The following is a 12913-nucleotide window of genomic DNA, read 5'->3' on the forward strand; positions in this document are numbered from 1 at the left end:
AATCTTCCGCGACGCTAATTTTCTTGAGAAACTTGTCCTAGCTAACGATTTCAATTCCTAGCAAACTTGTTCAATATACCTTACATAAATGTACCTCGTCTCGGATCGAGATCCTCGTTTCACTTCTAGATTTTGGAGTACCTTACAAAAAGCCTCGGGACCGCGTTTAGACATGAGTACCGCGTACCATCCACAACCCGACGGACCGAACAAACATACGATTTAAGTCTTGAAAACCATAATACGAATTTGTATTACCAACTTCAAATTTACTTGAGAAAAGTATTTTCCTTTAGCTTAATCCTCGTACTACAATGATTTTCATTCGAGTTTTAACGTCACACCTTTTGAAACCACATGTGACCGGAAACATCATCCTCCTTTTTGTCGAAACCAAGTAAACGATGATCAATTCACCGGGGCCGAGCTTATTCATGAGCAATCGAGAGGATTTATTCATATTCAAGCAAGACCCAACGCGACTCGTATCACCAGGAACTATGCCGATGTTATACGTAAACATTTCAAATTCCACGTGGGAAACCGCGTCACGTTAAGAGTCGCACCTTGGAAAGGTGCAATCCATTTCGGGAAACGTAGGAAGCTAAATCCGCTATATTTCGATCCTTTAAATTCTTGGGGTGTTTTGGACCCGTCGCTAGCCGTTTAGATTTTTCCGACTCATTTTGGGTCTCCGTTTATCCTACATTCGATGTATCAACTCAAAGACGTGTTTTGCGAAGCGAGAACTTGTTATCTCCTTTGATGAACTCACTATCGACGATAACCCTCACTTCCTAGGAGGACCGGTTGAAACCATAAATCATGAAACCAAACCGTAAACCACATATGATCCCGACCGTCAAGTTCGTTGAATTACCCTAGGACGTACTTCTCCCCCATTCGTAGAATTGGCAACACAAGATCTCGAGGAAGATTCAACGACTACTACTTCCAACTAAATTTCGGGACGAAATTTCTTTTGAGGCGTGGATAATGTAACATCCCGCGTTTTTCCGTTAAATTTAATTTTAACACCGTCTTTTTTTTTTAAAAACATAATCTTTCGTATTTAAATTAATAGTTTCCGTGAGTAACGTTCATTATATTCCCGCTATTTAATTTTGACATCACCCGTTTACTCGAGCGTTTTAAAATATTCGTTTGGTTAAATCCCGCACCCGCTTCTAAACTCGAGGGACTAAAATTGACATGGGGCAAACTAGTTGACTAGGTTAACTAGTCCACCCCAATCACCACCATTCAATCACCTCCATCTCTCTCTCTTTCTCTCTAGCAAGAACACACACACAAACACCCAATTCAATCATTCATCATCTAAATTCGGATCGGGAAGCAAACTTCAAAACAAATTACATATTCATGATCCTCTCTTCATCCTCTACATTTTGATACCAATTTCATCAAGTTTGGGTAACATTTCTAAAACACTAGATTTCTCTAAATTCGTGTTTTTGATTTGAAATGGTGTTAGTTAGTGTCTATGGCTCGTGTCTAGCATGAATATATGTTTTGTTTGCTCGATTTGTTGATTGGGAGTAACTAGTATGAACTTTGAAATGGGTTTGCTTAATCTTGCATTTTGGAAGATTAAATGTTGTTTGATTGTTAAAGTTCATGTTTTAATTGTGTTACTAGTATCACTAGCTTCGTTTTGATGTATAGGTTGATTTAGAAAACTTCAAAAACCCGATTAATGATTTTGTGATGTTTGACTAGGGTTTGATAGTTCTTGACATGAACTTTTTGATGCTTAAATGCCATGAAATGGTAATTGTTAGTGTTTAGGGGTAATGTATGCTTCATTACCTTCAAAACGGCATATCATTTGTATGTTAAAAGTTCCCGAATCATAAAATGCGTTTCTTTGATTTTTGGTTGAAAATGATGAACTTTGATGATGTTTTCGATTTGGAAATTGTCGGTTATGATCTATGAAAAGTGTTTAGTTGTATTCCTTGTTAAAATACCTTTCCAACGATATAAGATACATGTTTAGGAGATTTGCGGTTTGTGAGTTAGGAATTTTTGAAGTTGGATTCGTGCATAAGTTGAAAACTGCAGAAAATAGCTGAACAGCATGGTGCGCGGCGCGCACATCACCCCGCGCGGCGCGCAAATGGGTCTGGCCAGATTCTGCTCACTTTGTCACTTTTCACGCGAAATGTTTGACTAGCTATCGACCTCCGATTCACATGAAACTTGTTCTAATATGCTTATATATGAATAACTAGCATAGAAAAATAGTTCGGGACCCGACCCGAACGCGTTGACTTTTTCGTTGACTTTGACCAAGTTTGACTTTTAGTCAAACTTAACCAAACTTTTATGCAATCGTTCTAACATGCTTTTATACTTGATTCTCGCATGAAACTTGGCAACGTGATTCACATGCTATATTTAATCGAGTCGTAACGAGCCATAGGACTAATTGAACACATTTCACCCGACCTTGTGTCGTAACCGGTTAATTGATATAACTTACTTGTTTAGGTCAAGGCTAAGCAACTTTCATGCACACGTTTACTTTGTGAAGTACTTTTATACTCGTGCACTCGAGGTGAGATCATAGTCCCACTTTTTACTCTTTTGAACTTACTTTTGGGATGAGAAAACATAAACGATTCTTTTGAACTAAGTGAACACAAGAACGGGAAAACAAACATTCTACATACGAGTTTAGAACGAAAAGCCTCAATCCGATTATCATTAGTTACATCAGATGGTGTAAGCGAGAACTTATGTTATATGGCCATATGGGTTTGACAACCCTCATCTTTGACGGTTCGCTACCGTCTACGGATGAAATATATTTTCGAGAATCAGTGTTTGTTCTAGCACTATGGATGGGGTATACAATGGATGGAATGTTAAGCTTTGATAATTGGGTGCTCGTGAATATTAACTTTTAGAATGTACTACTATTATTCAACTTTGCAAATCTTGTGGTTCGACTTACTTTACTTTTACTCACTTACTTAAACCTATGATTTCACCAACGTTTTTGCGTTGACAGATTCTTCTATGTTTTCTCAGGTTTATACATGGCTACTTGATACATGCTTCCGCACTCTTTGATTACTTGATTGGAGTCTACCATGCATGCATACGCTAGGGATAGAATTTTTGGATTCAAACTTTTGTCTACTTACTTACGCTATTTATAGCAACTGTGGTTTCAAACTAATTATGTCGCAAGTTATTTCATTCATACTTTATAACTTTGTAAACTTAAACTTATTGTCGATCCGTTTGTTAAACTAAACTTTGTACCTTTCAAATGAACGCGACATAATTTTGGTCAAACGAGTCTCATATAGGGACTACGACCACGCAACGGGACCTAAGTTAACGACGCCGTCAATAACGGTTTTGGTCGGGTCGTTACATCATCGCCACCATTCGTTGTATTTTTTTCCCTTGTTCTAATCCACTTTAAGGTATCCCTAAACACCATAATTTAATTATACTTTTTAAGTTGTTTCATTAAAAGTATTATGTTAATGTTAATTATTATGATTATGCTCATGAAACTAAATGATGTAGTTTAAAAAAAAATTTGAATACGATAAAGAAACATTGCATGCACTTATGAATTTGTTAAAGATAATAAATATGAATGAGGTTGTTAATGAGCTTATGAATATGATTAATGAAATAAAATATTGAGTAATAATATGATTAATGAAAATGTTAAAAGACTATGAATATTAATAATTATTATGATTAAAGTTTATGATTATGATTAAAGAGATTAAGTTATTGAATATGATTAAGCATTGTAAGTTAAAAAGATTAAAAACTTGAATTGATTAATTAATAATAATAATAATGATACATGCATGTATGCAATGCATACGTACGTATGTACATGTATACATTGTAGATATATATATGTGTGTGTGTGTATATGTAAATATATATATACGTGTATATGTAGGTGTATGTATGTATGTATGTATGTATGTATGTATGTATGTATGTATATGTACGTGTGTATGTATGTATGAATGTGTATGTGTAAGTATATAAGGTTAGTAAACCATAAAAAGAAAAGTAATATAAGTGTATATATATGTACCATCTTTTTATTTATATATATATAACACTTACGTATAATATATACATATATATTATATAGCTATAAACATATACATATATGAATAAAATAAAAACAAACAATATATGTATGTATCATGTAGGAGACTATATGTATGTAACACATATAAAGATTATATTATATGTAAGTATAAAACATGATAAACTTCTATAGTAAAGATTAATTAGTTAAAGGATAATAATATCATATTTATAACCTATAAACTTATCTATATGGTAACAACTTAATCACACTAAGTTATATTATCACTTATATATATAATTATTAAGTACATTAATAATTCGTTGTGTGTATACACATATAACGTGAAGGTTATAATTAAAGATAACGTACAAAGACTACAAACATCACCGCTACTTGTGGCCTAGGGTGGTCCTTGTTGCCTTATGGGAACCGCTTGTGGATTTCGAATGCCATGACTTAGATTCTGGTCAAGAATCTTGGGCGCCCGGTAACAATAGATCATTCGAGTGACTTGCATGTTAGCAACGAAGTTTGGGCGAGATTGTACAACATCTTTGTTAAGAATTATAACCCAAACTTCTTAAACTAGAAACTTACTATAAGTGGAAGCTTTCCATAAATAGTAGGTTTTCAAAAATAGAAACTTTTGAGAAATAGGAACTTTTCTCGAAAACCGTCACTTTTAATATAGTTTTCTATATTAATAAACAAACTTTATGTCTATTAGACATTAAGTAATTAAACGTTATATCTAGGTTGAGATTCCGATTACATACTCCGTTCATACTTCTTGCGTGGAATATCTTACTTGCTACTAAGGTGAACTTCATAGCCCCACTTTTTAACTGTTTCTCTGTTACTTATTTTGAACTTTTAGGGTGAGACACATGCTTGCTTTTAAATGATTTACAATTTAGACGCAAGTACTTAAACTATTTGATATGCAATTTCGTGAGACTTTTGTTAAACATGTATTTATTATTACATGCGAATCCTCGCCATAATATCGTTAATTACTGGAATTGAAATTTGCAAGATTAATTATTGTGAGTAGGTCTATTGAGAGTGACGTCTCTACCCATTGGCGTGATCGTCAAGGGGGTACATAATAATGATTGCCGACACCCATACAGTGTCAGGGGTTAATGTTTAGTTCGATATTATAACTCATGACATATTAAATATTATGATATTTTGAATTAAAATCTTGTGGTCTAAAACTTATTATGATTGTTAAACCTATGATGTGCACTCAACCTTTGTGTTGACATTTTAAGCATGTTTGTCTCAGGTGAAGATTTGCTTGTGTGCTGCCCTATGATGTTTAGTTAGCTGTTGCATTGGAGTCCACATATTAGACTTATTATTTGTTATTTACATATGAATTTCATTATGTAAAACATTATTATGTTTTCGCTGCAAATCAAATTTTGTTAAAACGTCTCATGTAGAGTCGTTCTCGTTTATACATACTTGTGTTGTGATATTGTGAAGTCATGTTTCCCCGGCCCTATTTGGGGGTATGACAGAGTGGTATCAGAGCCAGGTTGTTATAGAGAACCAGGATTGCATTTTATGTGTACCTTTGTGTTGGTTAGGTGCCTTAGCAATCTATAGGACTATAACCTTTCTTGGCTTAGCCTAAGTACCTTTACTTGTTCATATTCATACCTTAGTTTTTAGTGTTTCCTTACTATATGTTTCTTTTTATCTTGCCTTTATATCTTTCCTTAGCATCCCTCTCGATACCCTGGTTCCTTTCATAAGGATGTCATTTATGACTTCTGAATTTCCCGACATTTTCCACATCATTTATTACGGTCATGTACATAACATTATAATACGTACCACGGTGCCTTGGTTTGTGAACCAGAAAACGTTATTCTTAACTCATGAAGATTCTCTCCGTGCTATCCTTAGTGCGTTGGAAAAACGTTTTAAGTTAAGGATTTTGTAAAACGGCAATTAAGTTTTAATTCCTTTGATAGTTTTCTAATACGTAAAAATCTTTAGTTTGATCACGTATCCTGACCTTATGGAGTGATACTGAAGTGGAAGTATGAATTAGTGAAATATAATGACTCTTGGACAACGTGATTATATTATGGTGATTCATATAGAAATTCCAATATCCTGACATATGGAATAGAAAGTGAATCAAAGAAAATTACCAAGCCATTCATTTGAAAATCTCAATGTTGTTACATGAAGGTAACCATAATCTGATTTGTAGATATACAAAGAGATCGTTTCAACCAAACTATCTATCTCATACCCATGAGTAGATTAACAAACTCTCATATGCCCTAAATGTTGTAAAACTTTGCATTCTTTCTTTCTTAAACAACCTATCTCTTTATCTTTGATGCTTAATTATCACGCTTAATACCTATCATATCCGCGCTGGGAAGAAGGATACAAGACCTTCCAACAAGTATCTTTTGATTACCATAGCCAAGGAAAACTTTTCGCGCTCATTACTTGGCACCATGCGAGTAATAATGTCATTGTGACACCACTATTTTATTTTTTTTATAATAAATACGTGGCGGAAGCATAATATTAATTAAATACGATATCGACATTTGTACAAACCGATGTCACGTGTCATTAAAACAATTTACATATTAACAGGAAGAGACGTAAATACATTCTGTTTTCAAAAGTACATGGTTCATATTCTAAAAGACCACATCAGAGTTAACCCTGTCAAACATAACATCAGCATGCCCGTCTTCTCTCAAAAGCACTATCTACAAAAGCTAACAACCTGCAGGGAGGAGATAGAGGGGAATTAGCACGAAGCTAAGTGAGTACGACTAACTGCAGGCCATAGCATACATAACTGTTATACTAATCATGTCACATAGTCTAACACACAAACATCACCCAAGTGCCGTCTACAGAGACGCTGGCGGCTCGGCCAAACCATTAACCACCAGCTGATCGGACTGGGGCTTACCAGAAGTTCCTCCACCACCCTGTGTATATATATAATTCACACGCGACGGACGCGTCATTCACATATATATACACCACGGCTGTCCAGGCTACCACAGAGGAACCCAACCCGCAGGTTGATCTCTCCTACCGAGGCTACCACACAATAGGGATGCACTGGGCTCCAACAGACAAGCATCAACTAACATCCAGTCATCACAAGTACTAACTAACCACAACAATAAGTATATCTAACAAGAATGGCAATCATAATATAACATGCTTCTATATACTATATTCTCCAGTTAGTCCCACTCACCAAATACCAGCAAACGAGAAGGTATTCAGCTATCTAATCACTGAACCTTCTCTTTCTCCTTTTCTCCTGAGAAAAACATATACACAAGTTAGTTTCTATCCGATAGCACAAAACAGCACAATACTGAAATTTTTGTAAGAAAAAGTATCCGCTAAAAATTTTTGCTTAACACTTATGCCCTTTCAAAATTTACATCGAAATCATCAAAATAAAAACGGGCAGCATGATAATGCTAAAAACGAACATATATTTCATAGCATTATTCCTCAAGAAAGACAAGCTTTTAGTTGCAACTGTTCTATTTACAAGTGATATTCGTTTAAATAATAAAAGGTGAAGACAAAAGACAGATTCGACGAATTGAAGATGCAAACGACCAAAAATCTCAAAAGTACAAAATACAATCAATGAGGTTCCAATTATTGATAAGAAACGTCTCAAAATTACAAGAGTACAAGATTCAAAACGCAAAGTACAAGATATTAAATTGTACGCAAGGACGTTCGAAAATCCAGAACCGGGACCAGAGTCAACTCTCAATGCTCGACGCAACGGACTAAAAATTACAAGTTAACTATGCACATAAATAAAATATAATATTTAAATAATTCTTATAATTATTTATATATTATATTATTATTTATAAATGTCGGCAAGAAAGAAAACAAAGATATGTGACTTCTCCCAGCTGGCCATGCGATCGCATGGCCTGGAGGCACAAAAGCCATGCGATCGCATGGCTCTGAAATCCAGCCCAGGTCCTATAAATTCAACGCGTTTTGACCAAAATAAACACATCTTTTTCTTCTTCACTCAACGTAATATTTATATTTATATTTATATTTTAATTTTAATTTTAATTTTAATTTTAAATCCTAATAATAAGGGTATGTTAGCGAATGTTGTAAGGGTGTAAGTCAAAATTCTGTCCGTGTAACGCTACGCTATTTTTAATCATTGTAAGTTATGTTCAACCTTTTTAATTTAATGTCTCGTAGCTAAGTTATTATTATGCTTATTTAATCCGAAGTAATCAAGATGTTGGGCTAAAAATATTAAAATTGGGTAATTGGGCTTTGTACCATAATTGGGGTTTGGACAAAAGAACGACACTTGTGGAAATTAGACTATGGGCTATTAATGGGCTTTATATTTGTTTAACTAAATGATAGTTTGTTAATTTTAATATAAAGATTTACAATTGGACGTTCCTATAAATAACCATATACACTCGATCGGACACGATGGGCGGGATATTTATATGTACGAATAATCGTTCATTTAACCGGACACGGGAATGGATTAATAGCCACTTGAATTATTAAAACAGGAGTGAAATTATGTACAAGGACACTTGGCATAATTGTTAACAAAGTATTAAAACCTTGGGTTACACCTAGTCGACATCCTGGTGTAATTATTAAACAAAGTATTAAAATCTTGTTACAGTTTAAGTCCCTAATTAGTTGGAATATTTAACTTCGGGTATAAGGATAATTTGACGAGAACACTCGCACTTTATATTTATGACTGATGGACTGTTATGGACAAAAATCAGACGGACATATTAAATAATCCAGGACAAAGGACAATTAAACCATGGGCATAACACTAAAATCAACACGTCAAACATCATGATTACGGAAGTTTAAATAAGCATAATTCTTTTATTTCATATTTAATTTCCTTTATTTTATATTTAATTGCACTTCTAATTATCGCATTTTTATTGTTATTGTATTTAATTGCACTTTTAATTATCGTACTTTTTAATTATCGCAAGTTTATTTTATCACACTTTTATTATTCGCAATTTCATTATCGTTATTTACTTTACGCTTTAAATTAAGTCTTGTATTTATTTATTATTTTACATTTGGTTTTAACTGCGACTAAAGTTTTAAAATCGACAAACCGGTCATTAAACGGTAAAAATCCCCCTTTATAATAATAATATTACTTATATATATATATTTTTATTTTTATAAAAGTAAACTAATATAGCGTTAAGCTTTGTTTAAAGATTTTTCCTGTGGAACGAACCGGACTTACTAAAAACTACACTACTGTACGATTAGGTACACTGCCTATAAGTGTTGTAGCAAGGTTTAAGTATATCCATTCTATAAATAAATAAATATCTTGTGTAAAATTGTATCGTATTTAATAGTATTTCCTTGTAAATTTTAATAGTATTTTATACCCCTTAGCTTTAACATCAAGTATTTTTGGCGCCGCTGCCGGGGACCGTCTAGCTTAAAAGCCGGAAGCGCAACGCTAATATAAAAAAACAAAAGATTTTTCTTTTTAGTTTACTTTTATAAAAAAAAATACGCTTTTGTAAAAATACGTTTTAAATATTCAAAAATATAAAAAGAAAAACAAAAATATAAATATTTTTAAGAGTTTGGTAAATATTTAAGTTTTATAAAGTTTCTTTATTTCTATTTTTTTAGTTTGTAAAAATATAAGTTTTATTTAATTTATAAATATATTTTATAAATATATTTTACAGCAAAAACAGAAAATAAAAAAAAAATATTAAAACTCGAGACCGGTACTGTAGCAGCCCACTCTGTGGCCCGAAACCCTAGCCCATGTGATCTCATGAGCCCGAAGGCATACTCTCATGCGATCGCATGAGAGTGTCTGACACGCCAACTGCAACCCTAATTCAGCATTAATTACGAAGTTTATTTATTATTTAATTTAAAACCCTAATTAGGGTTTATTATTTAATTAGTTATTAGTTTTTTTTTATTATTTTGTTTGTTTAGTTTAATTAGTATAATTAAATTATAAAATTAATAGTTTTATAAAATAAATAATATAAAAATAATATTTTTATAAAAATTGTACTTTTTACAACTTTTAGTATATTTTTATATTTTGTCCCTTTTTAATTGTTTTAGCGTAACTTTTTTATTTTTCGCTCGTATTTAGTTTTAAGATATAATTTTTGCCATAGTTATTTTTACTTCTAGATTTTTAGGCTTTGCCATAAAATCCTTTAAGTGCTTTTTCTTTAGACTAAGATTTAGGTGCTTTAGAATTTTGCGACGCCTTTTTAAGTTTTAGTACCTTTTTAAGTTATTTTCATTTGAGATATAGTTTTTCTTGTAAGCTTTAATATTTTTAGACACCTTTTGCCTATGTATCAATTATCATTCCAATTAGTAATCTCAATTTGCGATTATAATTTTAAGTTAGTAGTAGTAATAAGGTTGGGTTAGGCGAATGTTATAAAGTTTTATAAGTCACTCTTTTTATTTCTTATTTTTATTTTTCGATCTTTTTCCGACACGCTCTTTTTCTTTCTTATTTCTCGCTATTCTAGTTTTTAGGACATAGATTTTTTATTCTACTTCTTATCTAAATTTCTTAAAATTACGAAAATTTATTTTAAGTAGTTAAATTAATAGACATCAAAATTTTTTGGTTCGTAGTAATAGTTGGATTTGTACGTGGACCGGGTTATTGGAGCCAAACAGTCCTCAATTATATTGAGACCAAACGAATCCTGCCCCTCTGCTGCATCTTTTGGCTATTCGAAACGTGGGCAAAATCAGAAAAGTCTATTGATTGGATAACTTATATAATTTTTCTTTCCTTTTTAAAAACTAATAGGATATTCAGTGAATGCACCGAGCAAGACGTTCACCACCTTTTGTACGTTCACCACCTGTAATTAGATCAAGACATTTAGCAAATATTACCGCCGTTGATTTTTCTTTAGAATCTTCATCCAGTCGACCAAGTACTCCAATTCAAATTTCCGATAATCCATTTTTTGAACCCGACCTCACAATTGAGAATCCGGAGAATATTCAGGGACGATTCATAGATCCTGAACCATTAAATTTTCCTCCGGAACCACCAATCATTCAAACAGAGATTGTTGAGGAACGAACCATTAAATCAGAATCCTCTAGTGATTCCGATTCAACAAATTCAATTATGGAGAATCTGAAACCTTTAAGTATGGAAGACCGAATGAGAGCTAAACGCACTGGCCAAGGTCACGCAATTACTCATCCAGACATTAATGCGCCAGATTATGAATTCAAAGGACAAATTCTACACATGGTGACTAATCAATGCCAATTTAGTGGTGCGCCGAAGGAAGATCTAAATGAACATCTTCGTACCTTTAATAGGATCTGCACACTATTTAAAATCCGAGAAGTGGAGGATGAACAGATATATCTCATGTTATTTCCCTGGACTTTAAAGGGAGAAGCCAAAGATTGGTTGGAATCGTTACCTGAAGGGGCGATTGATACATGGGACGTTTTAGTTGAAAAATTTCTTAAACAATTCTTTCCGGCATCTAAAGCCGTAAGACTTCAAGGAGAAATTTTTACGTTCACACAGAAGCCAAATGAAACTCTATATGAGGCGTGGACAAGATTTGGAAAGTTATTAAGAGGATGTCCGCAACATGGTTTAGATACCTGTCAAATAGTACAAATATTCTACCAAGGATGCGACATCACTACAAGGAAAGACATAGATATAGCAGCTGGTGGTTCTATTATGAAGAAAACCGAAACTGATGCTTACAAAATTATTGATAACACTGCTTCCCACTCACATGAGTGGCACCAAGAAAAAGATATCGTTAGATCATCTAAAGTAGCTAGAGCCGATTCTAGCCATGACTTAGATTCCATTTCAGCAAAGATAGATGCTGTCGAGAGACGAATGGAAAAGATGACTAAGGATATTCACTCAATACGAATTAGTTGTGAGCAGTGTGGAGGACCACATTTGACAAAAGATTGTCTCAGTATTGAATTAACAATGGAACAAAGAGAGAATATTTCATACATGAACCAAAGGCCTGGAAATAATTATCAGAATAATTATCAACCGCCAAGACCGATTTACAATCAAAACCAGAACTATAACCGAAATATTCCATACAATAACCAACAAGGTCCTAGCAATCAACAAGTATCCAACAATACTCACAATCAGCAAAGACCTAATTTTCAAAACAAACCACCACAACAAACCGATGATAAAAAGCCGAATTTAGAAGATATGATGACGAAGCTAGTTGAAACTCAAACGCAGTTTTTCACATCTCAAAAACAAACTAATGAACAAAATGCTCAAGCATTTAGAAATCAACAAGCTTCTATTCAAAACTTGGAACAAGAAGTAAGTAACCTAGCAAGGTTAATAGGTGAAAGAAAACCGGGAAGTTTACCTAGTGATACAAATGCTAACCCCCGGAATGAAACAGCTAAAGCCATTACCACAAGAAGTGGTACAACACTTAAACCACCTGAAATACCTGTAACTTCTGATGAAGCTATTCCTACTCCACAAGAACCACAACCTGATCAAGATAAGGAAAAAGAACCGGTAGTTGAAAAGGTTAATGAAGATAACACAGCTAAGGATAAACCTTATGTTAAACCATACCAACCACCACTTCCTTACCCGAGTAAAATGAAAAAAGAAAGACTTGAAGCCGAGCAATCCAAATTCTTGGATATGTTTAAATAGATAAATGTAAATCTTCCTTTCATTGATGTGAT

General features: G+C 33.4%; 1 non-coding gene across 1 annotated transcript; it reads right to left on the reverse strand.

Annotated features, from left to right (window-relative positions):
• Window positions 1-11705: 11705 nt before the first annotated feature.
• Window positions 11706-11812, reverse strand: LOC139895157 (small nucleolar RNA R71). The gene has a single exon (XR_011775622.1). It is a non-coding gene; the product is annotated as a small nucleolar RNA R71 (small nucleolar RNA).
• Window positions 11813-12913: the final 1101 nt, after the last annotated feature.

Source organism: Rutidosis leptorrhynchoides, chromosome 2 (assembly GCF_046630445.1).
Source record: "Rutidosis leptorrhynchoides isolate AG116_Rl617_1_P2 chromosome 2, CSIRO_AGI_Rlap_v1, whole genome shotgun sequence".
Lineage (NCBI taxonomy): Eukaryota > Viridiplantae > Streptophyta > Magnoliopsida > Asterales > Asteraceae > Rutidosis > Rutidosis leptorrhynchoides.